This window comes from Podarcis melisellensis, assembly GCF_964234715.1.
Source record: "Podarcis melisellensis genome assembly, chromosome: 3".
NCBI lineage: Eukaryota > Metazoa > Chordata > Lepidosauria > Squamata > Lacertidae > Podarcis > Podarcis melisellensis.
The window spans coordinates 103,458,675-103,485,784 of record NC_138530.1 but is presented as its reverse complement, the minus strand read 5'-3'; the positions used below and the strand labels follow the sequence as shown (position 1 = coordinate 103,485,784).

At 42.3% G+C, this 27,110-nt stretch overlaps 2 long non-coding RNA genes across 3 annotated transcripts; one reads left to right on the top strand and one right to left on the bottom strand.

Moving 5' to 3' along the window:
• Nucleotides 1-593: 593 nt before the first annotated feature.
• On the bottom strand, nt 594-4,108 carry LOC309367343. Its single transcript, XR_014167063.1, has 3 exons — nt 3,456-4,108; nt 2,853-2,976; nt 594-902 (listed from the first exon to the last, which is right to left on the bottom strand). It is a non-coding gene; the product is annotated as an uncharacterized lncRNA (long non-coding RNA).
• A 1,001-nt stretch (nt 4,109-5,109) lies between these two features.
• On the top strand, nt 5,110-18,361 carry LOC309367304. 2 transcript variants are annotated; one of them, XR_014167011.1, is made up of 3 exons: nt 5,110-5,889; nt 6,438-8,353; nt 17,665-18,361. It is a non-coding gene; the product is annotated as an uncharacterized lncRNA (long non-coding RNA). The 2 variants fall into 2 exon arrangements; XR_014167012.1 differs by lacking the exon at nt 17,665-18,361 and adding an exon at nt 9,506-9,900.
• The last annotated feature ends 8,749 nt before the right edge of the window (nt 18,362-27,110 follow it).

Genomic DNA, 27,110 nt, shown 5'->3' with positions numbered 1-27,110 from the left:
AGTGAAGTTACAGGGAACCACACAGAGGGCCTTCTCAGTAGTGGTGTCCACCCTGTGAAATGCCCCCCACCAGATGTCAAGGAAATAAACAACTATCTTACTTTTAGGAGTAACCCTGTTTAGAGACGTTTTTAATGTTTAATGCTGTATCATGTTTTTAATATTCAATTGGGAGCCACCCAGAGTGGCTGGGGAAACCCAGCCAGATGGGCGGGGTATAAATAAAAAATAAATTATTATTAATATTATTACAGAGGCGCCAAATTTTCCCCAAGAAATCCAAAATGAAATGTCGTTTTCTTTCTGGATTGCAGGTAGACAATAACCTTGATCCCTGCCAATTGTTACTTTCTTGTTTATTTTAGTATTACTGCTCTTCTGGTCGCCTATATATACTGAATATCTTACATACACTAACGTTTTTTGTTTGTTTGAATATTTCTAAGCCAAACTCCAATTTGTTGTTTTCTGTCTGTAGTTTTTTTTAAATATATATATATTTTACTTTTCCATTTTTCCATTTACAATATTTTAATAACAAAAATTAAAGCCTTTTCTTCGCCTCCCTCCCCCTCTGCAGTTCCTTATTTTATATCGTATTCTTACTGCATAACCAATTCAAACCTATTTACAAGTTTAACCTTTTTACTCCCTTTAAGTTATTTCTTACTGCTCATGTTCTTGTGAATCCTGCTAATGTTTTTAATTGTTTACCATTTGTTTTTATATATTCTTCCAGTAAGTTTCACCATCTCTGCATACTCCATCTGTTTTAATTGCCAATCATCTTTCGTTGGAACTGCTTCTTCTTTCCATCTTTGGACACATGCCACTTGGTCAGCCATGGTGGCATCCATAAATAACTTTTTTCTAATCTTTAAGTAGTTCTTCTGCAATTATACCTAAAAGAAAAGCTTATTTTCAACATTTTTAAAATTCATTATATATCATTTCCCCGAACGCTTTTGCTATCTTACACTTCCACCACATATGAAAAAGGGTGCCTTCCTTCTCTTATTTTCGGCCTGTAGTTTTAAGTTCTCTGGTATTCTGATTCAAAGCCTGCTGAAGTCAATATGAATCTTAGATCACATCCCAGCTTTCCAAACTATTCTGTTGGTGTTGATGTCCCCTTCCTGCTTAGATTTGTATGGGTAACTCATTAACATGCTACTTCGTCCTTACACGCTGCTTCGACCTTCCAGATTAGAAAGGAAAGTGTTAAGCAAAATTAACCCCACAGTCTTCTTCTATTTCTCCACCAGAGTCTTCCCCGCTCAGTCTCACAACTAGTCATTTCTGTGCCCAAGATTCCTAAGACAGAGAGAGAGTGGGAAGGTGAACTGTTCACACTTTTAAAGAATCTGGGGTACTATAAGCTAGAAGAATGAAACATGAACTAGCTCTCAAATGTCAAGTTTGTACTGCTCAGGGCCTACACACCCTGCTCCTGCTGTTCTCCAGTCAACCAGCCAGCTCAGAGGTTACATAAAAACCTCATGGCTGCTTCTGTCCAATAAGTATCAGGCTCTCTCCAAAGCCATGTGTCTGGGGTTTCTCCTTTCTGCCCACACTGCTGGCAATGTATAATAGCTGGATGCGATTGGCTGTGTTAAGTTACAGAGGCCAAGAGCCAATGAGAAAATCCAATAGCAGTGCCACTCTTCCCGGCCAGCTGCCATCCCTAACACTTTGAGCATGCAAATAAGTGACTTTTTAATCTGCCACTCTGAAAACATGTAACTATGCTAGACAGAAGATGAATCACTGGACAGTTTTCTTTTACAGTGGAACCTCGGGTTGCAGACATAATCCGTGACAGAGGCACATTTGCAACCCACAGCGTTCGCATCCTGAAGCGCCGTGCCTGTGCAAGTGCAGGCACAGGCGTGATTTGGCACCTCTGTGCATGCGTGAAGCATGATTTAGCGTTTCTGCGCATGTGCAAGTGGCGAAACCCAGAAGTAACCTGTTCTGGTACTTCCAAGTTTCCCACAGTCCACAAGCCGAAAACACATAACCTGAAGCAGCCGTAACATGAGGTATGACTGTATTTGAATAACTTTCAATATATTGCATTCTTTTTGATGCTCACTTTCACCATTGTCCAAGCTGAGCCAGTACCTGCAAGACGATGCTTTTATCCAAGCAGGTTTAAATCAATTGATTGTTTTCCTCCACTGCTGTCAGTCACATACACACACATGAAAAAGGTGTGGAATATTACCTGTAATAGCTTTGAGTATCCCAAAGCCATAAAAAAGGCTGCCAAGCAAACAGCTGAGGTATAGGAAAGCCTAGAGAAACCATCATCTTTTCATTAGAGCCAACACAATAGTATTGCTATAGCATCACACTATTTGCTTGACATTACCAATCAGCCATTGGGGTGGCGGCCAACAAGGACCTTGGATTCGGCCCTCAAATCTCCCCAAAGAGGTGTTTAGAGCAGTCAAAACCTAACAGTATTTACCATCTGTTAAGGAAAGCCTATCTGGACTTCTTCCAGGGAGATTCGCATTGCTCATCGCAGCCTTGGCTTCTGGAGTTCTTTACCTCATATCACACCTGCTCTGTGGACATAGGTTGCCCTCGCTAGACAAGCAGACATATCTCATTGCAACTGCACACTTAACTGATGAGAAGTTTTGGCAATGTTGTGATTTAAATTGATCTACAGCAACATTAAATGTAACATTGGGGACATGTAGGCCTGTTGTCTCAAATAACTTGCGCATAACATTTCCTGCAAATCAGTGAGATTACTTCAGAAAACATGGTCTGAGAAGTCTGGCTTCCCTTTATGCTCCAGATATTTTTTAAAAAATCACTTCCAAGAAGCCCCAACTAACCTGATTAGAATGAGCTCATTCATATTATGTAATGTTGATATGATCATGACAACGCAGAGAAAACTATGTCCATATTGATATATCTCAGCCAGAATAATTAGGTTGCTATCCAGTCCATAATTCTCTGTTGGAGGGAGAAAAAACCCATAGTCATAATCATTCTTAAAGCTGATATGCTCCTAAAGTGAAACACTTTGCCAAATGTTAAATTAATTCAATTTGGGAATTTTTAAATGCTCTGGAATTCATAACAATTATTTTACAAACTTTCAGCAAGAACAATAGAATGCTTCATACTGTGCGAAGATATATATTTTAGGTAATAACTATAGTAATATTTGCTTGTAATAATGAATCCCAATTTTAGGATTTGCAAGATTTACAACTATAACAGAGAGAGAGAGAGAGAGAGAGAGAGAGAGAGAGAGAGAGAGAGAGAGAGAGAGAGATTTGTGTGTTCAGTATGCTAGTAGGATTTGATTAACATATATGTCTTAAAGATTCAAGCCTGCTTTGAATCAAATGACAGTTTGATGTCGAACATGAAAGGAAATGGGTTGACATAGCCAGTAGCATCACAAGTGGCAATGAGCTGTGTCTTACAGGGAAAATCTTTGAAGAGGACAGTGTTAGAAGGGAGACCAAACATTTTTTAATCCAAGAAATAGATTTCCCTGAAGCATATGAGACATCCATAGCACTAAGGAAGCTGTTCTTCCCATTCATCCTACTGCCCCATATCTTAAAGGCAGATATTAAAAAATCAGGTTTCAAAATTCTCATCCATTGCTGAGAGGTGAACCAGGTTAACAGGAGAAATACTGAATGTGAGCAAAGTATGGTTTGCACAGAACAAAGGGAGCAAATTTCTTCTAGGGAACTTTGGGTTGATAAGGAGCTTTCTTGGGTTTCTTCACCACCCATTGTCCCCAACATTGGGCAGCCACTAGAGAAGATAACACACAATCTAAGGTGTATTCTCAGTTCACCTAGAACAACAGTGAAGCAACTGAAGAACTGGTTCCCATGGCAACTTATCATAACATGCACCTCATAAAGGATGTACCAGGCCAGACCCAGCCAACTGGTTTGACCAACTTTACTGTACACCCTATAATATACACCAGAATCCTTTGCAATATATAGGTGATTTTGTGACAGACATTAACCTGTTCTTCAGCAGACAAACTGGAATGGAAAGAATTGCCTGAAGATAGAAAGATTGGGAACCATTACCTCAAGTTACAAAGGGGATAATGTATTACTCTACTTTTACTTTCCTGCAGCACACTTTAATAAATAATAATAATAATAATTTATACCCCACCCATCTGGCTGGCTTTCCCCAGTCACTCTGGGCAGCTCCCAACAGAGGACCAAAAACACAATAAAACATTGAATATTAAAAACTTCCCTAAACAGGGCTGCCTTCAGATGTCTTCTAAAAGTCAGATAGTTGTTTACTTCCTTGACATCTGATGTGAGGGCATTCCACAGCGTGGGCACCACTACCAAGAAGGCCCTCTGCCTAGTTCCCTGCAATCTCACTTCTCACAGTGTGAGAACCGCCAGAAGGCCCTTGGAGCTGGACCTCAGTGTCCGGGCTGAATGATGGGTGTGGAGATGCTCCTTTTGCCTTATTATTGGGCTCCTTGTTCTTCTCTCATGAAGAATTCAGCTATTCATTTTGGAGGTGTATACATGCCCTTTCATTGACAGCTAATAACCCTTGTATTTCCAATTTGCACAAAATGCTTGCTCCCACCCTTTCATGCAATAGTGTAATAATCGAAAAGAGCCACCCTGAACACTGTATTTACAATGGAATGATAGGAAATACTGCTTGTAAATTAAATGGGGGGGAGGGAGGAAGTGTATTCGAGAATGACACATTACTCAATGATTTTTGTAAAGTGTTGCTCTGAATCCAGGGAACCAGGCAGAGGGCCTTCTCGGTAGTGGCGCCCACCCTGTGGAACGCCCTTCCAGCAGATGTCAAAGCAATAAACAACTACCTGACATTCAGAAGACATCTTAAGGCAGCCCTGTTCAGGGAAGTTTTTAACGTGTGATTTTACTGTATTTTTGGTTTTTATGGAAGCTGCCCAGAGTGGCTGGGGAGGCCCAGCCAGATGGGCGGGGTATAAATAATAAATTATTATTATTATTATTATTATTATTATTATTATTATTATTATTATTATTTAATTTGAGCACTAAAGCATGATTCTACTGGCACGTTGGATCTTCCTTCAACAACTAAATTGGATTTAGTTCTGAACTATTCCTAAGGAAGTCGCTGGAGTTGAGACACTGCCAGTGGCAAACATCAGCAGGAAACTAGTGATAAAATTCTGGTGCAAAGGCTTGACTCCTTGATGCTTTGAGAGAAAAAGGGTGCCTAATCTTTGGCTGCTTTCAAAGAGAACTAAAGCAGTCATTAATGATCTAGTGTAATCATTAGTGACAGTACTGTGTCCTACATTTCTTAGATCAGTAATATGAATCTCAGCAGCTCACAACACTTGTCTCAAATTATAAGCAAGCTCTTATCCAGTTCAGATTTTAATCTGATCCAAATCAGAAGCCCCACCTCCCTCACCCTGATACCTACTCCCCTCTAAACACCCTCTCCTTCTTTTCCACCAACTGGGTGGGGCACACAGGGACAGTTGCCCCAGGTTCAAAATTGTCAGGGGTGCCAAATTTCAACACCCAGTGCTGACTCAGTACAGCTGTGCACTGTATCTGGGCTCCATTGAAAACGGCTTCTCTGTGTGAACCAGGAAGTGACTTCTCCAGACAACGTGTACTCCGTCTCCCTCCCTGCCATTCATGTGGCCCCGGGTGCTGGCAACCCACACTACGCCACTGTGCCACATTGTTTACAAGAAACTAAGTACAGAGAAGTGAGTTTTATGGCTTAATAGAAAACAGCACTGAGATACCTTCTCAGTATAGACCAGAAACATATTGTTGCATGCCACCCCTATCTCTGAGCGGTGTGAGATTCCAGGGGTTCCAAACAGTTATCCAGGTGTTATATACTGAGTTGAATAGGATCCAAAAGGCAGCAGTCTGATTGGACCCTAGAACAATAGGGTCCAGAATGCAGCAGTATTGGTCTGCAGAAGCCACCCAATCCAGCTCCAGGTGGAAGTGAATCCACAACCTGATTGACCTACAGGAGAATCCCAGCATTAGAAGAAGAAGAAGAGTTTGGATTTGATATCCCGCTTTATCACTACCCTAAGGAGTCTTAAAGCGGCTAACATTCTCCTTTCCCTTCCTCCCCCACAACAAACACTCTGTGAGGTGAGTGGGGCTGAGAGACTTCCGAGAAGTGTGACTGGCCCAAGGTCACCCAGCAGCTGCAGGTGGAGGAGCGGAGACGCGAACCTGGTTCCCCAGATTACGAGACTACCGCTCTTAACCACTTAACCACACTGGCTCCCCAATCACATGTGGCCCATTGTGTAAATAATGTATATAAAGCAGATATTTTGGGAGAACTCTCATTCCTCACTACTGTGAGCTGAATAAAGAGCATGAAATCCACACTCGACTCTGAGTATATTTCACCAGGGTTCATGTTTCCCTCTGGGAATGAGGCACAGCAGAGACTATGGTGTCTTTGTGATATATGGTTTATTCACACATATATACATCCTGAGCCTACGATGGAGGAGTTCAGAGCATCAACATTCAAAAAGGGTCTTGTATCTGTGAGTTGAGGGAAAGTCCTTCCTCATTTGAGTCTCCCACAGAGCCCCTTTCTTTCTCCTTACACCTCAAAAAGTGGTGTATAAGTAGAAGTAATATGCACACAAACAGTACATAAGCATAGGCTAAACACCCTCCTCTTGAAATGGAGGAATGTAGAATGTGCTTATACAAGTATTTGGCTTGGATCATGCAGCACTGTTACATCAGCTCTGTCACTCTTGGCCCAACATAAGCAGAAAAGTCAATATGGTTATAACAGGGGCAGTAAATCTGTGACCTGCCACATGTTGTTGGATTACAATGCCCTCATCATCCCTGACCATTGGCCATGCTGGCTGTGGTTGGTGGGAGCTGAACAACCTTTGGAGGACCACAGGTTCCCTATGTTAAGGATAAGGGTTCAGCTTTCTGGAATGGGAATGCTTGCTTATGTTGAATTGCTGTGTATTTCTAGCATGGGGTTTTTCCTTTGGCAGTAGCTCTCTCATGTGATTGGCTGACTGTGAGTCACATGAGAGAAGCATTCCATTCTGTTGTGACTGTTATTCAAGTAACTGTCATTTTTAACTGTTTTCTGTTCTTTCTCTCTCTGTTTATGAAGGAGAATGACTGATGAGAGAGGTTTCCCTGGATGCTGCAGAGGACAGTGTGTGTCAGTGTGGTCTGTCTGGGGTGAAGCAGACAGAGGAAGATCCCTAAATGTTAATTGGGAGAAACCTGTGCTGTCTATAAGGAACAAAGCGAATAAGCATGAGATATGTTCTTCTCAATTATATGTTTATGAAAGTAAACGTCTTTTGAATATAGAGTCTGAACACTGCATATATTCAAACTATATATATATTCAAACTTTATATATCTATATCATCTAAATCTATATCTGCACACACACACACACATCCTACCCCTGGGTTGTGAAAACTGTCTTCCTGTTTCAGTGTTTCCCAAAAGTAGTTCTGCTTCATCCCAATTCTTCTTTCTTTTCCAGGCTATATTTATAGGATGACTGTAAGCCATAGAAAGAGAGATTTACTGTCATCTTCAATGAACTACCTGGCAAGCCCTATTGATGTTACATATCCAAGCAAAGACCAAACTAATTGTGGAAAAACACACATCTTTATCTAGGTCATTAATACATCAAGCAAAACTCCATAAATATGGTCTCATTCGGTGGCTTGGGATCTCTGTTAGTACTCTTATGATCTCCAAAGGCCTCTTTGGATTTGACACACCAAGGCAGTATTTATACCTCTTTGGCATATCCTTAATATTTCAATGGTGACATTGTCCTTATAGTCCTTCGAGTTCCCTCCCCGCCATAAAAGGGAAGCAGGTCCCAAAGCTAAACGAAATGTATGAGGACTACAGACATGAAGCAGACACACATCAGGTGCAGCGAGACGCCTGCTTTGCGTCAGCTTTCTACCTACTGCCTTTCAAACAGGCAGCAAGACAATCCTTCATTTTACCTGTTTGGATGCTGAACAGGCCTCCTTTCATACAGCAGACATTAACCAGTGAAGGTGTACAGGTGTTCTCCAGAAACGTTTGGACCAGGGACGTTTGGAAACTTGCTCGTTATTTGGCAATCAGAGCACAAACATGCAATTTATCCCCCTGCCTACCTATATTCCACTCCTCAGTCAGGTGCAGGCTACTTTGACATTTACGGGATGGGTCATGGTTCTGCCAAAATCCCATTCATTCCAGTGGTAGAGACTGAGATGGAGCTTTAAAGTACAGACCGTGACTGTGAAGAGAAAAGAGAAAAGGTAAGTGTGGAGAAGCCCTGTGTCTCCTTAGCTGAGCCCAACATTTTGAGAATCTCCACCATTATTATTTAAACAGCGTCTATATTTCTGCATGAAATCTCCTCTGTAATGTTGAACAAGACCCAGATACCAAAATCCGTAAACATGCATTGCTGCAACATGAGAGAAGTAGACTCACTTCCAGAAGTCATAGTCTCCAGATCTGGGGCTGAAAGCTAAATATAGCTAAAACGAACGAGGATAGATTATTTCAGTGAAGGGCCATTTAATGGATAGATTTAACTTCCTAGCACTTTGTAAAGAGATGTTTTTAATGGTAAATGGAAAAAAAGCAGTAACAAATTAGAAATCAGTTAATAAAAGCAACTTTCTCCATGCAAGACATTACGATTGTATTTAAACAATTCTCATTTTTAAATGTTGCCTTTGCTGCTCCTAGTCTGAAGTCAAGTTCACCATATTGACTAAGGCTGCAATGCACACTTAGTAAGGAATAAATCCCATTGGGCACAGCAGGACTTACTTCTGAGTAAACATGCATAGGATTGTGCTGCATATGGTATGAACTAATTAGTGTGTGTGTGTGTGTGTGTGTGTGTGTGTGTAGGGGGGAACAGGATTATGTATTTCATGTTGAGCCCAACACATGGCAAATATCAAGATAGGAATGCAGTGTCTACATTAGCTAAGAATGTCGTAAATGTGGGCCAGATCCCAAGCTTGCCATAATAAGACGATTCAGAGGAAAGGATTAGGACAGAGAAAACTGACTACTACATCTATTCCTGGAAATTAATTTCTTATGAAAATTTATTTAGCAAGTGATATAAATAACTGTTATTGTGCCACTCCATAGACAGCAATTATGAGCCTTCATAAATCTGTGAGAATCCAGACAGAATTATTGAGGGACAAGCATCTCTCTTCACTTGTTCACATTAACTCATAAAACTAACACAGCTATCTTCTTTTGGCTACTAGGCCAAAGATCCTCTCGCTCTCTGTTGTCCCAGCCACTGTTCATGCACTGTTCTTCAACCTGTATATGAAACTGGCTCAACAATTTTGTGGGTATCAGGCATATTACTTTTTGAAATATTGCAAGCCTACAGCATCTTGTGTTCCTGTCTCTTTTTCTGCCCTTTCTTTTAGATGTGGTGGCCATTTTTGTGTTACGTCACACAACTTGCAGCAGCCATTTGGTGACATTTTCTCCAAATTTCAAATGTCCTCCCTGGTCCAAAGAGGACGGCAACCCCAGCTTAATCACTCGAGGTTAATGAATTTGCATGTTTTCAAAAGAATCCGTGGATTAGAACATTCCCAAATGAACAAAGCTTCCCAGGTTCTCGTTTTAAAATGTCAAAGATGATTTATGTATCTGAAGAAGTGTGCATGCACACGAAAGCTTATACCCAGAACTGTTAGGATATAGTTCCATTCCACCTTAAAAGGGTACAGGCATGACGTTTGTGTATCACATGCCTGTTTACTCCCAGCACTGTCTGCTGGGAACTTCCGTTGTATGTAGCTTTTGTGTTAGGGCTGTTTTGCTGGACACGAAGGCAAGCAGTTATGGTTTCCTTTGGTCCTGAACTACACTGAATAAATGCTGTAAATATGCTTGCACATCTCTCTCTGTCCACCTCTTTTGTTGTGGATGATTTATACACTCTGCTGACAGTGTGCACAGGTCTTGGAACGTATCTGAGGCTCGTGTCGCTGGCTGACTGATGCTGTTACACGGGAGACGGGTGATTGTCCGGAGCCGGCCTAATGCCCCATCTCCCTGGCAGTATCACAACAAGAACAAACTTAGTTGGTCTCTAAGGTGCTAAGGGACAACTTTTTAACTTTTATTTATTTATTTATTTATTTCGACTACATCAGAGCAACACGGCTACCTACCTGAAAGATGATTTGTTTCACAGTCTATCCATTGTTGAATGCAAAATTCTACATATTAATAGCAAACTCATTCTCCAAGTGTGGGTAAGCAAATTGGCACCATCTATACAGAAGAGAGAAGTATCAGCAGGCTAGGAGAAACCTCAAAGTTTGCAGAAATGCCACAACTTTTTTTTTTAAAAAAAAGTTCCTAATGTGGGCAAGATTCCCAAGACAGCACAGTGGTGACTGAGCATGCTCAGTGGCCACAGAATGATGTATGTTGGGAGGAGATGGCAAAGTGGAATACAGGTGAGAAGATTGCTCAGGTCCTGTTCGTGGGATTCCCGTACACATCTGGTTAGTCACTGTTGAGAACAGGATGTCAGGGCAGATGAGCCTGCAGGGAAGCTCTTATGCTCAAACTGGGATTATATTCAGATGGCATTGCACATATTTAGTGCATTAAAAGATGAACTAAATAGGATATTGCCCCCATGGGATATCTTATTTGGGGTCTTTTTGCTGTCTACCATGAGCCGTTTTTGTCAGACGCACCAGGGGGCTCCACAGTGGTTTGGAGAGTTTGGAGAATTTGATTCACTTCACATTTAAAGGCGAACCTAACCTAATCCGCACATTCCAAAACAATACGAAAACTGAAACAGCCATCCTTCAAAATTCTCAGTTTTCCAAATTTTGTAATGAAAGTCTATTCTTGAGAAAGGTTCTTACAGGTAAAGTCTACACCTGAGAAATTTTTCTGCAGGTAAACACACCAGTCTTAATGCAACTGAGTTCAACTTCGTTGTGGTGATTTTATCATCATTGAAACTGCGCTAAAAGGAGAGAGTGGCTGTGTGTATCTTTCTTGAAGTGAGAGTTCATCCATCAGGAAAGAGATCGGATTAAATCTTTACAGAATGCATTATAAATATTTTCATTAGAACAGCTTGAATATCTGACGTAGATAAAAATTAAGCACATATTTAGCCATGTACTCTTCCTTAACCTTTTACAGATCAGATGCTTCATGCTGTTTATCAGCTTTAATCAAATTATCAAGCATGTGTAAATGGAAAGGGGGGGGGAACCGGTTGGATCCTCTACTGCACATTGATCAACAATGAACCTTGTTCATTTCAAGGGCCACTTCACTGGCATCCACGTTCCATAAAACAGCAATGGCGTGAACACAGAAGACATTCATTTATATAAGGGATTAAATGCAAAGAGGTTCATGGGATTTCTTAGGTAAAATGCTTTGGTGAGAATTATTTCTGAAGCTTGTTAGGCACAGTAAGCTGGGGTGGGGAGGTAGGACTGCTTGAAAAGATTATATTGTGTGTTACATAAGAGTTGGTTATGTTTTGCTGTTTGTTGGGCCTGCCAGAGAAGTTAAACAAAGCTTCAGTTGCATATGTGAGTCCGTATTCCAAAAAAGAGGGGCAGGCATTTTTCAGCCCAAAGAGTCCATCATTGGCAACCTTTCAGGGCCTGTATGCTGTTGGTGAGTGTGGCCGCAGTCAAAAGTGGGGCAAAGCAACAGAAGTGATTCTAAACCATACAAGACCTTGCATTCGAGCTGAAGAAGAAGAAGAAGAAGAAGAAGAAGAAGAAGAAGAAGAAGAAGAAGAAGAAGAAGAAGAAGAGGAGGAGGAGGACGAGGAGGAGGACGAGGAGGAGGAGGAGGAGGAGGAGGAGGAGGATGAGGAGTTTGGATTTGATACCCCGCTTTATCACTACCCCAAGGAGTCTCAAAGCGGCTAACATTCTCCTTTCCCTTCCTCCCACAACAAACACTCTGTGAGGTGAGTGGGGCTGAGAGACTTCAGAGAAGTGTGACTGGCCCAAGGTCACCCAGCAGCTGCATGTGGAGGAGCAGAGATGCGAACCCCGTTCCCCAGATTACATGACTACCACTCTTAACCACTACATCACATAAAGGTCAGAAGTTTCTATTCGGGATGTGGAAATCTGTTGATTTCTGACTCTCTCAGTTTCTCATTTTTCCAATCTTAAATTCATTTCTCCACATTTCTATATAAGTTTGAGGGTTGCTGTTTTTTAAGTTCCCATGAAAATTCATCAGCACTGTTGTGTGAATTTCTCCTAATATTCACATTTTTAAAATGCAATTCTCCCTAATTAGTGACAGCAGTTTCCCGCAATATAATGCATTTTGGGGTGTTCTTTTCACTAATATATATATATTAATGCACGCTCTACTTTAGGAGTCACATTTTTTAAAACACATTGGTTGGTTGGAGAACTACATTACAAAATTCTGGGTTCAGCCCTGGAAGTTTATGTGGTTTCTATACCTAAGGGCAATCAATTATATAGCTTAACCTAGAACAAAATAGGCATCCTTGGAAGTGACAGAAGAGTAAATAGAAAAATGATTGAAAATTATGGCAGGGCAAGAAAATAGTGCTCTTAAAGAATTTGTTATACAATGACTACCAGCTCTGGGTGATGTGTTCCCTAATTAAATATATGTTTATATTTTAAGTATCTGTGTTCTGGCCTGGATAGATTCTAACATAAATATAGCTCACCCCATGTATCTTGTGTAGAAGTATTTGAGTAAGAATAAAAATGGAGAATCGTACTGTTTTCTTGCTCTAAGTCTGTAGGCTGCTGCAGCAGGTATTTTGAGGGAGGTTGGGCCTCAGCAGAGTAGCTGAGGGAGTTAACTTACTGACTACCTGGGGACAGGCCCTTGTGGGAGAATCTGGGAACATCACAATGGCTATAAGGTTGTGTCGCATCAGTTCACCTCCTGAAATTATTTTGGGAAAGGGGAGGAGGTCTCTTGGAAGAGTTCCTATGCTGCTTGTTGTGTTTTTGTAGCCCATACACACAAAGAGAAGGATATGAATTACAAGGAAGTATCTCAAAAGAGACATCACCTTGCCAACAAAGGTCCGTATAGTTAAAGCTATGGTTTTCCCAGTAGTGATATATGGAAGTGAGAGCTGGACCATAAAGAAGGCTGATCACCAAAGAATTGATGCTTTTGAATTATGGTGCTGGATGAGACTCTTGAGAGTCCCGTGGACTGCAAGAAGATCAAACCTATCCATTCTGAAGGAAATCAGCCCTGAGTGCTCACTGGAAGAACAGATCGTGAAGCTGAGGCTCCAATACTTTGGCCACCTCAGGAGAAGAGAAGACTCCCTGGAAAAGACCTTGGTGTTCGGAAAGATGGAGGGCACAAGGAGAAGGGGAGGGCAGAGGATGAGATGGTTGGACAGTGTTCTTGAAGCTACCAGCATGAGTTTAACCAAACTGGGAGGCAGTGGAAGACAGGAGTGCCTGGCGTGCTCTGGTCCATGGGGTCATGAAGAGTCAGACATGACTAAATGACTAAACAACAACATCTCAACTGACCATATCAATCAGCAATGAAACCCACATTGGTACCACAATAAATTCTTCTGAATGAGCGGACTAGATCCTGCAGCTCTTCAGGACAAGTTGCCAATCCATTGCCTCACTCAAGCAAAAATCATCATGACCACAGCAAAACTCCCAAGAGGCAGAAAATGACATTTCCTTCCCTTGTGGCTTTAAGAGGCCATGGGCAAGGGGGAGAGGTTTTTAATTTCCAAGTCCTGGATTTTTCCTGGTTCTATTTGAGAAAGAGTCCAGGCTGGAATGGCAAGCAGGAATCTTCTCAGTACAGCAAACCTGTAAGTGAAGAAGGCTTCAAACCAACTTCGTTTTCTACATAAATCTGCTAGTTGAGGGACCCACAATTGAAAATTGTCTGGAAATGGATCTCCCCTCTGCAGCCGTTGCCCCTTGGTGAGAAAAATCGTATTAGTCAAGCCACAGAAATAAGTCTTGAAAGCACTTTAGACAAGGGAAAGATGCTGATAAGCAATGTTGATGCAGAGGATCTGAAGGAAGCTTTCACCCAAGAAGTGACCAGGTGTTTGCTACCGGTTCAGCTAAATGGAAGACACCATTTGGCTCTCTTTGGCAGAAACTGCTACCTTCAGAGCAGAAGGGTCTCAATTCAAGTCTTAACCGCAATAATATGGAAGGAGCACACAAAGTATATTTAACCTCCGGATGAGGGAGGAAGGCAGTAATTGGGTTTGTCTGTTCTCATGTCTGGCCACCAGCTGACAATTCAACAGCTGACCTCTCTGAACCAATCCTGACTGCAAAAAGGAAGGCCTGGGTTGAGGTCACTTTTGGGTGGGCAAAGGTGTGGGCTGGTTCCTATTTAGACTGAACTGCTTCACCCATCTCTAGTTACTCAATGTCATTACAAAGTACTCAAATAACATAACATGCCACATAAAATGCACTCGGGACTGTAAGGTTCCAAAGTGTCCAATGTGTTTGCAACATGTAGGGGAAAGGAAACCTCAGAGTGCCTGAACCAAGTTCAGTGAATCCAAACGCTTTTTGTTTGACAAATGTTCTGAAGAAATGCCCATTTTTGTCGCTCACCTAGGCTTGCTACCTGTTCTTGATTTCAATAAATGGCTTTTCCTTTCCCCTTAAAACAGATTCTTTAAAAAAGAATTTTTTAAAAAATTCCATTTCCATTGCGTGGACAGGCGGAATCCCCAGATGCTGCGCGGTCCCCCCGTCATGTGGAATAATGACTCAAGACAACGTGCTATGGGATTAAATTGGCCACAACTTTATTAAATTTCAAATGTGGGTAGACCTTGGCTCAGGCATTGGGCGTCCTCCCTCCCCAGTCCCCAGCCGGGGACCTAGAGAGCATCAGGGTTATCCAGTGTGTGTGGGGGGGGGATGGGCTGGCTCTGGAGAACATATGTTCAAGCAGAGATAGCCGCCCCCGTAACGCCACCGCCGCAGGGGAGAGCAATGACGACCTTCCGGCGTACGGTCAAAGCCTCCCTTCAGAAACCCCTTTAACGGGGAACCCTGGTATCACCGCCGCAAAGAGGAAGATGGACAAAAGGATTCCGCCCAAGGCCTGATACCGCCAAAGTTGTGACGTTTTGCTACGGGAAAGGCGAAACCTGCCAATGCAGGGAAATTCCTTTCCGGCCCTTTAACAGCGACCTTAACGTAGCAGCGCCCGCATACCTGTGAAGAAAAATTAACCTGCAAAACCTGTGAGGAAAATTAACCTGCAACATAAGACATTGACTGAGGGTGGGTAGGGTGGGAGAAGCTCTGGAGCCAAGTGAGAATTCCCAGGTAAGATCCTCCCTCCTTTGTGTGGGCAGGTAATCCCTCCCCTACCTGGCCTGGTCTCCTTGGCAACTCTTCCCCCAGGTGGGATTGGACAACTGACTGAGGTAGGCGGAGACCTCCAGGTATCCCACCTGAGGGAAGGCAAAGCCTAGCCTATGCTGTTGGAGCCGCTCCAGATCTAGGGGCTGCACGCGTCCACGCAAAGGGCGCCCCCCGGTTTAAGCGGGGAGCGGTCATTCTGACATATATTAGCCTGAGAAGAGCCTTGCTCAGGCATTTGCTTGAACACACCGTGTTGAAAACAGAGGAAGAGGGCAGGGGCATGCACATAAGTGCACCCACAACATCCCACAGGCCCATGCACATAGAAGTCTCCCTATGATCTGAAGCCCCAACTAATCAGCATACCTGATTTCCAACCACATGCAACAGAATGTGCTTAGAAACTTGTGCCCATCAATGAAATGACAGTGGTACATTCTCTATCAAAGAACCCATTATAATTATTGGTCAGTGCCCAATATTCCACTTTTGAGTATGGTGCTTGAGCATTTAGAGGCAACTAGGGATTTATGAGCATGCCTCAATGCATTCCAAAATTCTGTTGCATTTCCATCTGGTATTTTCCATTAAAATATATGCAATCAACAGATATTTGCAAACCAATTACCGTACTTTTCCTATGTTTTAACTTTTCAAAGTGAATGGCATGGCTAACGGTCCATCTCAAAGTCATATATGTCTTCAAGCATAACTATGTCTAACCAGAAGTACGTCGCATTAATTGAATGGGGCTTGCCCCCACGATACAATTCCAGCCACTCTTGCTACCTTGATTTCATAGTTCATAGCCCTCCAGTTGTCACCCTCCTTTATTTCCCTCACTTAGGCATCAGGGAGGGACAGTTTAATTATAAGTCAAGTAAACTGTGGTGGTGAGAAGGAACATTAACTTTAATTTTACTTTTAAAATGAGAATTTAGGGTGCTCAAAAATGAGCAGTCAAATCCAGATGGTTCTCCCCACTTTGACAGAGAAAAGGGGTGAGGGTACTATTTTGTGTTTCCTCTTGCCTTTCTTTGTAGGTAAATCTCAAAAAGCAGTATTGGACTTGTGCTCAACCCCTTGATACCTGTGGTCTATAGGGTCCCACAAGATTTGATGTTGTTTCCTATGCTATTCAACATTTACATAAAACCACTGGAAGAAATCATTGGGAACAGGAATGATGACCATGGGATGGTATGCTGGTGACACTAAGCTCCATATCTCTCTGCTATCATGTCCTATGGAGCCTGTGGGGTTGCTAAATCAGCATCTGATATGTTGGAAGAAGATAAACTGAAAGTAAATCTAGAAGTGTGGAAACCTACCAGTCCAGGGATATGATGTTCTACATGGGGCTGCACTTCCCTTAAGAGATCAGGTGCATCGTTTTTGTTTACACTTGGAACTGACCTTGCTGACAGAGGCTCAGATGTCAGCTTTGGCCATGAGTTATGTCCACAACCTGATGTACTATTTATTTATTCATTTATTCATTCAACGCTATTCATTTCACTCCAGAGGAACCACAATACAAATGGGGTAAGGGAATGTAAGCGATTGTTTGTGGACTGAAAGCAACAGCAACAATGAATACTGGTCATATTTGCTGAGTTGATTTTCATTCCAGACATAGATATCAGTGAACACTGGCAATTTCTGCTCCGGTTTTCATCAGTTTTTCAGACATCCATAGTGATAGTAGAAATAACACAGAACTTGATAATCATTGGGAGATAAGGTATACATTGTGCTTGTGTATAGGACAAGTGAAAGGTGCTCAGTTTTTACCCTTTCAGGATTGCGCAGGTGTATGTCTTGAGGATTAAAAGCCCAGAGTATTAATTCAAATGCACTCGGCATACTCGTACTGTAGAGTGGAATAATCTTATTATCCCCTTCCATCTTGTGATGTGGGGGGAATGTAACAGAGGTCACTGATCTGAATTCTGAGCACATAAACCTGCATGATTCTCATCTGGCAAACATTATAACTTCCCCATTTCTAACTGTAATTTTATATATCTGTTTTACGGAGTCACTTGTTTGGCGATTATAAATTATGGTATTTGGGAGAGGCCTGGTGAAGATATTCACCTTTTAGTGGCCCAGACTTTTATGTGTGTGTGAGAAAACATGTTTTATGCTTCGAATTTCTCTCTCTTTTCTTTTTTCATTGCTAACAGATGCAGCTCTACTCAGAGCCAAGCGACTGCACGTAACACATGCACAGAGAAAAAGAAAGGGAGCAGCCCTACCAACAACATAAAACTAAGTTGAGTGTGCTTTTAACTGACATGAAGAACAAGTAATGAGCTATCACAAAACAGAACTCCAGCTTCTATATTTAACAGATAATTCTGTAACCATCGTATTTTGCTTTCTTAGATTAACACAGCTTCTCTCTCTCTCTCTCTCTCTCTCTCTCTCTCTCTCTCTCTCTCTCTCTCTCTCTCTCTCGTAACATCTGGGAGAGGAAAAGATGAAAGCTGGTATGAAGAGCCGAAAAAACGACTACATGTTTGACAACTTCTTGCAGGACAGAAATGTCTGGTCTTTTTGGCATCTGAATGCAAATGATTAGCCAGTTGCCAAGAACAGTCATTCCAGTCTCAATCAGAAGGCTCCAACTCCACCCTCAGCCAGAGTTTCAAGATACGTTTTGTGTTTGGTTCGAAATGAAAGGCTCCCACATTTTTTCTGATGTTAGCATGCAAAGTTGTTGGGTTTTTTTGGCGGGGGAGGGGGAACCAGATTAGAGAAGGTATAGAAACTGATGGAGCCTGTTACTTGCCACCTCTGTTCTTCAGACACCCAACCTAGTTCCACCTCTGAAACTGAGGAGGCCTTAGATTGAATGGGAGATCACCTGGAAACTCCATTATATGCTCTTTGGAGGAATCACAGGATAAAAATGTAATAAAATAAATATACTCAACAAAATTAAGTACAGAACATGAAAATCTGTGTATTTATTACATTTTTAAACTGCATTTCAAGACAAGAACTCCCGGAGCAGACATGTTCTTGATGGAGTTGCATTTCCCCTGAAGGAACAGGTGCATAGCTTGGGAATACACCTAGAGACCTTGGCCCAGTATACCTGAAGGAGCATCTCCAACCCCATCGTTCAGCCCGGACACTGAGGTCCAGCGCCAAGGGCCTTCTGGCGGTTCCCTCACTGTGAGAAGCAAAGCTACAGGGAACCAGGCAGAGGGCCTTTTCGGTAGTGGCACCCGCCCTGTGGAACGCCCTCCCATCAGATGTCAAAGAGATTAACAACTACCTGACATTTAGAAGACATCTGAAGGCTGCCCTGTTCAGGGAAGTTTTGAAGCCGCCCAGAGTGGCTGGGGAAGCCCAGCCAGATGGGCGGGGTACAAATAATAAATTATTATTATAATTACTATAATTATTATAATTATTATTATATTGCCATTGGGATTGATGAGAGCTGTAATCCAGTGACATCTGGAGATAAAAAAATTAGCTGCTATCTGATGTACAGGTTCCCTATACCTGTGGCTTTATGATGGCACCATTTTAGGGGGTGACAGTCACAGACTGAGGAAGAATTTGACTGTCTGAATTGTAGCTCTTGAAACAATGGACCCAAAGAGCAAAAGAGCTGTATGTAAAACGTCAGCTGTTCAAACCCATAGACCTTACCACTACTGCTTCCTCCTCCCTGTGACACTTCTCTCTCCCGTTATTGCCTCAATAGGACCTATTCACACACCACCTGTGACTGAAAGCTGGAAAACAGTTATGGCACATGTTAAATATATAATACCATGCTGAACAGAAAAGTACAGAGGTATCAAAACGATGGCACCGATAACATTAAACAGTAAGGCTTAAAGCAATTCACTATATGCCGAAATGGCAAAACTGACCGGAAAGCTCAGGAACCAAGAAGACCAAAACTTCAATAAAGAATGGGGGAAATTTATAATTTACTTGAGAGACCACTGTAAGCAGATGAAAACATTAGCAGGATTACAATAACACTTGTAATGTAGAAGATATTATGGACAAAATGGAGAAACATCAAATTTGGATGATGATATAATATGCAGTTGAACAGGTTTATAGTAGGACACATGGAGGGGAAGGGGGAAGTCTAGAGATTCGGAGAAAACTCTAAATATGGATATGCATTTTGTATTGTTATAACTCTACATTTGTAAAGTCAAATAAAAATATTTCAAAATAAATAAAGCAATTCACTGTAGACCGTGTTCAAATTAGGCATGCATACATTCTAATGACATCAACAGATGTCCATGTACACAGTTGGAATCAAGACTGCAACTTAAAGGAACAGGGTATTACTATTACTATTTATCCTGGAGGGACTTTGGGGGACTTTATTAAATATTCTGGAATGCCACAAGATTGTTAGCAAGACTTGTGGTCATCTCTCCATTCTTGACTCAAGTAGATGTGGAAGCCTTTTGTGGCCTACAGTGCAGTGCAGCACCGGAGCTATCCTTCAAAATAGTCAAAATAAATGAGCAGAAACCCACCCTCCATTTATAACACCCCATGCCATGTGCCATTGTGATCTCACATTGCAGATCCCATGCCAAAGCTCTTGGAAATTTGAACACATGCATGCTCAAGGATATCAGCTGCACAACTCTTCTGTACTTTGACTCAAAGGGATATGTGATCACTCTTTTCAAATATTGCCCTAGAAACCAATTTGTCTCTTGGCAGACACTCCGCACTTCTACAGGAAACGAAATTTAAATCCTTAGGCATAGCATCTTAGTTGTGCCGGCCTGTTTTGTTTGTACTCCTTGAATAATATCTGTGCCCTCGCACTTGGCTCTGCTTAAGTCCAGATATGATCTCTGCTTCCTCTTCATAGTAGTTAAACGTAGGGTTATCCATTACTTAAATGAAAAAACCTACAACTTGTCAACTCTGGGAGCCCTGTTCATTGACTTCCACACAGTGTTTACCTTGGGATTTCCATGCAACTCTGTTTGAGCAGCTCTATAGAACTGGTCTTTGTCAGTCTTGGCTTCCTCAGTCCACAACAGGTGGACCAGCCAATGGGTGTTCAGGGAATAAACAATGGAACAAGATGAGATGTTAAAAACAAAAACAGAGCAGTGGTCGAGCAATCAATCAAAAATACGATTCCCAAATAAAAGAGGGGAAGGGAATAACAGCCGAAATGGAAAGGTTTTCAACATAAATGATGCATAGCAACGTACAGCTGGAAATGGTGAAAAGAGAAATTCCGAGCAGCTTCCATCAGATATGGAATGATACTCAGAGCCACTCTGCACATTGCTTTTTTTTTAATAGATACATATAAAAAGCTGCATGTGTGTGCATGAAAATGCAATGCTCACACAGAGCAACAATGTTTGCAAGTGCATGTATCAGCCAGAGGTGCATGTTAGGGATCTAAGAATGGCTAGAGTCCTCATGTCATATGTAAGCATGCCTGCCAGACGTGGTGTGTGACGTGTTCCTGAAGAAGGAGAATCAAAATGGCAGGATATGGATGCTGTGTTTTGTGCCTGATCTCCTGGGATGAATACCTGAAGGATGAATACCATGACTGTTGAAGTATTAGTCAGTTAAACCTAATGAAAGAAAACTGAAAGCTGTTCTGCCATCAAGCTGCAGTCAATCCTCTTTATGCCTGAAGGGAACAGCCCAGCTAAACTGAGCTGGTTTTTTATTCACATGAATTTTAAGGAGAGAGGTTTAAATCAAGCTTCAGTCTCTTCTGTTCTAGTTGACGGGACTTCAAGGTGTTTGGTTGGATCACGCCCAGAGTCATATACAATGGTACCTTGGGAAACATACTCTTCAGGTTATGGATGCTTCAGGTTACACACTCCTCTAACTCAGAAACAGTACCTTGGGTTAAGAACTTTGCTTCAGGATGAAAACAGAAATCGTGCTCCGGTGGCACGGCGGCAGCAGGAGGCCCCATGAGCTAAAATGGTGCTTCAGATTAAGAACAGTTTCAGGTTAAGAACGGACCTCTGGAATGAATTAAGTACTTAACCCAAGGTACCACTGTACATTCGACTCCAATGCAGTTTAAAGCTAGGTTCTGTTTTCTCCTTTCTTTATGTGGGTGGGCCGTACTATTTCATTCCATCTAAAATCCACGATGCAAGGCCCCTCGTCTGCTGGTAGCAGCAACATGCACATTATAGTGATTTATAATACCTGCTTCCTTGGGGACGGGTGCATTACACTGGGCACTAAAAGGGGCCAGTTGTGCAGGTGGAAATCTTGTTCAAACAAATCTGAAGTGAAGTTGGGATATAAGGGAGGTCAGCAGCTCAACACAAGCCCAGAGGACAGAGTAGGAATGGCTAAAATGTTGTATAATAATATACAAAATCTTATCAGAGACTCTTCAGAGAGAATCTCCTCTTCCTCCCCCCAAAAACAAATCAATGTCTAAAAACAGTTTAATTGTGTTTTCTAAATATTTATGTGAGGGGTCTCTTGGTTCTGGATTCTCCAGAGGCCATCTTGCTGCCTGCAAAATCCAACTGATGGGAGGCAAAATAATGTCCATGCTTAACTCAATATAATTTTTGTCCATCAGATTGATATTAATGTTTTCTTGTACTTTAAAACAGCTCCTCCAAAGCAGTTCTGAGATCATGTTTGATTTTTGAGAGCTGCATCCAAAAACCCTAGCTGCTCATTCGAACGGCTCTCAGTCCCTTGGGGCTCTGAAAGAGCCTGGCACCCTCATAAAAACAAGCATTTCGTGTGAGATTTCTGGCTCTTGTCTCCTAGGAGCCAAGCCAGAAACATCACTTTGTGAAGTTATGGCTCCAGCCCTGGATACAGATTGGAAGCATAAAAGTCAAAAAACACTTACTCTAAACATTTCAGGGCCTCAGAGAAGCCCAGCTCCTATTTGAAGTAAAGGAAGTTTGGGTGTTCCATTACTTTTCCTCTATATATTTCGAACCGTGTCTCACCCCTGAATTAAATATTAAAATATGCCTACATTCTGGGTGTGTGGGTGATATTGTTATAGCATCTTGTTTAGATGGCACTTTAAATCCTGATCCTAACAACACACATAGTCATAGAATGCAACATGGCCTAGGGAAGCATCACCATAATGGTGTTCTTTGTGGGGTATGATGACAGTCTGTCCTGCAATGCTGAATGAAGTTCAGGCTATGAACTGCTTCAGCCCTGCCCACTTGCCAGCAGGAGCTCTGACCCCCCCCCCAGAGAATGCAGCCTCAGCAATGGGGCTTACTTCTGAGAAGACACATACAGAACTGCACTGAGAGTGCCTTCACACCATCCCTTTACAAAGCGTCCGGCTTTGGTTTTCCTTTCCTATTTTGTTATGTGGATTTTGACAAAAGCCCTGCTAACTTTCACAGCTCAGCCACAAACCAAGCTTCCAACTCTTCTGGCTTATGCAACCAACAGTGAAACATAAATCTTTAAACAATTGCTGAAGTGTTGGGGTTACCGTGACCCCACATCAGTTAAACTAATTACTTGTTAGAAGACATATCACCACTGCTGTTGCTGCTACTAAGTATTTATCTGGGAAAACATGGAGTTTGTTTGGGGGGGAGGTGTCCATACACTGCAGTGCAAAAACAATGATAATTACCTCTTGTAACGGACTTGTCTTTCCTGATGTGTCTTATTAGGGTGGCCCATTTTTCATGGAGCAGATTCAAAACATGTTGTTATGGGACTGTTTTACTAGGGGAAGGCGGATTCTCACCTACTCATCTGTAACAAAGGAACAACTTCAGACTGTCAAATGAAACACCAGTGAAATAAACATGAGAAGAGGCATGGCACGCATTGGCCAGGCAGGCGCATTATATGACCCATGAGAGCAACAAAATAACCAGACTGTACAATGGTGATGGGGTAAAGGTAAGGGTAAAGGGTTCCCTGACCATTAGGTCCAGTCGTGACTGACTCTGGGGTTGCAGCGCTCATCTCGCTTTATTGGCCGAGGGAGCCGGTGTACAGCTTCCAGGTCATGTGGCCAGCATGACTTCTGGTGAACCAGAGCAGTGCATGGAAACACCGTTTACCTTCCTGCCAGAGCGGTACCTATTTATCTACTTGCACTTTGACATGCTTTCGAACTGCTAGGTTGGCAGGAGCAGGGACCAAGCAACGGGAGCTCACCTCATCACGGGGATTCGAACCACCGACCTTCTGATCGGCAAGTCCTAGGCTCTGTGGTTTAACCCAAAGTGCCACCCACATCCCTGGTGATGGGATAAATCAGGCCAAATCTTTATTGACAGCCACAGGCAGGGCAAGGGTTGACATGGCATTGGGTCCCAGGATCAGGATATCATTCCACTATCCCATGTTGATGGAACGGATCCGCCAGGTTTGGACTGCTCCAAACCTGATCCTTGGGAATCAGCCAGTGTTAAACCTTGCCATGGTACAAGCCAAGCAAGCGAGGCTTCACTGGGGGACCAGGATGCAGATTCCAAGCAGGCAGATACTGAACCCACACTTGGGTTGGGTTTGCTGTGGTCAATCCTCCCCTCAGGACCTCCCTATACTATGTTGATCCTGCCCAAGGCCATTTCTGCCCTCATACACACATGGAAAGCCATAATATCACTGAGGGGAAGGCGGAAAAAACCCCAGCCCAGTGCCAGTCAGGTTGAGAGAGAAAACATCCTTTCTGGGCCTGTCAACCAGTGACCCAAAATTGCTCAGTGAAGGGTCTAACCCGAGGATGGGTGGGCGGGAAGCTCTCTAAGCAAAATGGCTGTAAACTCCGGGGAAGCAGCCTTATATAGGCTCTCCCCTCCCCTCTGCAGCAAGGGCTCACGGAACAGCTTTTTGCCATGAGTCCATTGCACAGAGAGGATACTGAATAAAACCTTGCCCAGTATTCTGCTGCAATCTATGGGCCACAGCACCACCAGGCATGCTTCTTGGGCATGGAACGTGCTATATCACATAGTGTACCTGCAATGTCTCACTAAGGTCTCATGATATAAAAGTGAAATGTGTGCGTGGGTATTCAAGTGTGTACATCTTCTACACTTTACATGGTAAACACTGATGTGCAAACATGCAAGAAAAACATTGGCTGTGTAAGCTCTGAAGCTCTCCTAAGCCTTACTGCTTGGGACCAGTGCTTTTTTCTATTTTTAAAAAAATGTTTAGGGGTACTCTCATTTTCTGACTGATATTGAAATACTGCCCCTCAATGAGGCCAAACCTAGATTCACAAAATGTTTAGGGGTATGTGTACCCCTGCGTACCCCCAGAAAAAAGCACTCCTTGGGACTAACTTCCAAGCAGAGCTGTGCCATAAATCATGAAAAAATATTTGTTGAATAGATGAGGGAGTAAAATAAAACTTTCCTGAAAAATCATTGGCGGCAGAGTGAGACATTTTTGGAATGAGATTGCCACTTAACTTTATGAAATGGTCAAAGCTTTTACTTTTTTTCCTTCCTTGTAAATAAATATATACACACACACGTATGGAAAATGACAAGCATAAAAAACAAAAGCCCACCTATTCTCACTGCAATACAGATATTAAAGAACCTTTTTTAAAGCCCCACACCACCCACAGTGCCACAGGCTTCTCGCCACAAGTTCCCATCAGCCACACCTCATTTAATGCTTTGGGAGCGGCAGCATCTCTCATCATATCATGTTGCTCCCAAGGCATCCCAGGAACTGAGGCCCTCTCAGCAGTTCCCTGAGCTTCTTGGTGAGCACAATAAAGTTAGTGGCAACCCACTTTCAAAGGGTTTACAGAAATTTCCAGTTCCCTCTTCCCTCCCTTAAAAAGAAAGAAAGAAAGAAAGAAAGAAAGAAAGAAAGAAAGAAAGAAAGAAAGAAAGAAAGAAAGAAAGAAAGAAAGAAAGAAAGAAAGAAATGAGTCCTCGTTTTCGCAGGGGAAGAACATTTCCAGGAAACGGAGACTGGAGAGATTTGACCCAGCTTTACTTTCAAGCTACTGTGTTTAAGATTCCAGCCTCAGCTTTCCCGCCATTTTCCCTCAGTCAAGCTTCTGTGGATGTCTATGCAAAAATATGGAAAGTGTTAAAATATTTATGTCCTCAGATTTTGGTGAATGGGATTACTTCATAACTAAGAAATGAGTGTGGGATTTGTGATTTGTCCCAGAGTTTTCCTGTTTAGGTCCTGAGGCATTGTTTTAATGCTGGACACATGTAAGCACTGGCAGGGAGCAGCTAGCATGCCTTGTTTGACATCTGTCAACCTCATTTAATAATTATTAATTTTGTTATTTCAATTTCTTTTTATTGCCGCAGGGTTCGGAAGGTGATATTTATGCCCTCTGGTGGCTATCTGTGCAACAGAAGGTTCGCTGGAAATGCCGAGCCCTGAAAAAGTAGGTCAGAAGTCTTGACTTGCTTTGCTCACACTTCTGAAGCCTTTCATGTTGTGGGGTGGAAGTTCGTCTTGCAAAAATGCCCCTACCCTGGCATAGTGAGTTGGGGTTGCTGTTGTTTGAAAAGGCCGAAACTCAAACTCAACCGAATTTTACAATAACAAACGGGATTAAAGAAATGAATTGATTTAAATACGAATGAAGTGCCATGAAGTACGGAACCCTGTGACCGTTTATGAGGTGCTAGATTGAAACCAAATTGTCGGTTAAAGAAAATGCACAACGTGTTCAGTCACAAGTCAGGGCGATGCTGTTTGTATCAGCCACAGAGCTGGATTCTCATAACGTAATGCCCTTAGCTGCACTCAGAGTTAACGGGAAGCCTGTTCTCATGACCATCTCAACATGGGGTGGTCCCCAAATAGAAGAGGATGCCTTCACCCCGGTATGGCTCCGCTTTATCACATATTGTGAGGGGAGAGACTTCATCAGGCAAGGCCTCCTTCCACCTGCCTTGCCCCACCCTCCAGCCCTAGGAGTCCTCATAAGGGAGATGTTCCTGGAGGAAGAACTGTGATTGGAGAGACTCCATCAGGCAAGGCCTCCTTCCACCTGCCTTGCTCTACCCTCTGCTTCTCAATGTGTATTGTATTGTTTTATGTACTGTGGCTTGCCGTTGTTTTATTGATTATAGTTTAGATATTATTGTAACTGTTGAGTGGATTTCTGTTTCACTTTTATATGTTATTATTATTTTATACTGTTCTAACTGATTGTTGAATGTTACTATTTTAATGTAGGTTGCCTATTTTAAAGTTATGTTTTATTATCACATTTTTGTATTGCATTAGATTGTTATAAGATGTACATATTTTGTTTCTTCAGCTTGTAAACCACCTTGAGGATTGTAAGATAGAAAGGCGGTATACAAATTTAAAATGATGAAAAAAATGATGGTACACAACCCAACAAGACAATGGCAAAAATCCAACAACAACATACAAATCAGTATGGCTAACCTGATCCAAAACACCCACCCACCCCACTCACACCTGAAAACAAAGATCACCACAGCCAATCACAAACAAACAACCACACCCTGGGCCAACCCCAACCTCTCTCACCACCAAAGGAACACAAGTGAATAGCAGAGAACCTGCACAAGCAACGCTGACATAAAACCCCACATATATTAAGTAAAATCTTTTTTCCTTTCTCCTCCTGTGATTTTTAAATTTTTAATGT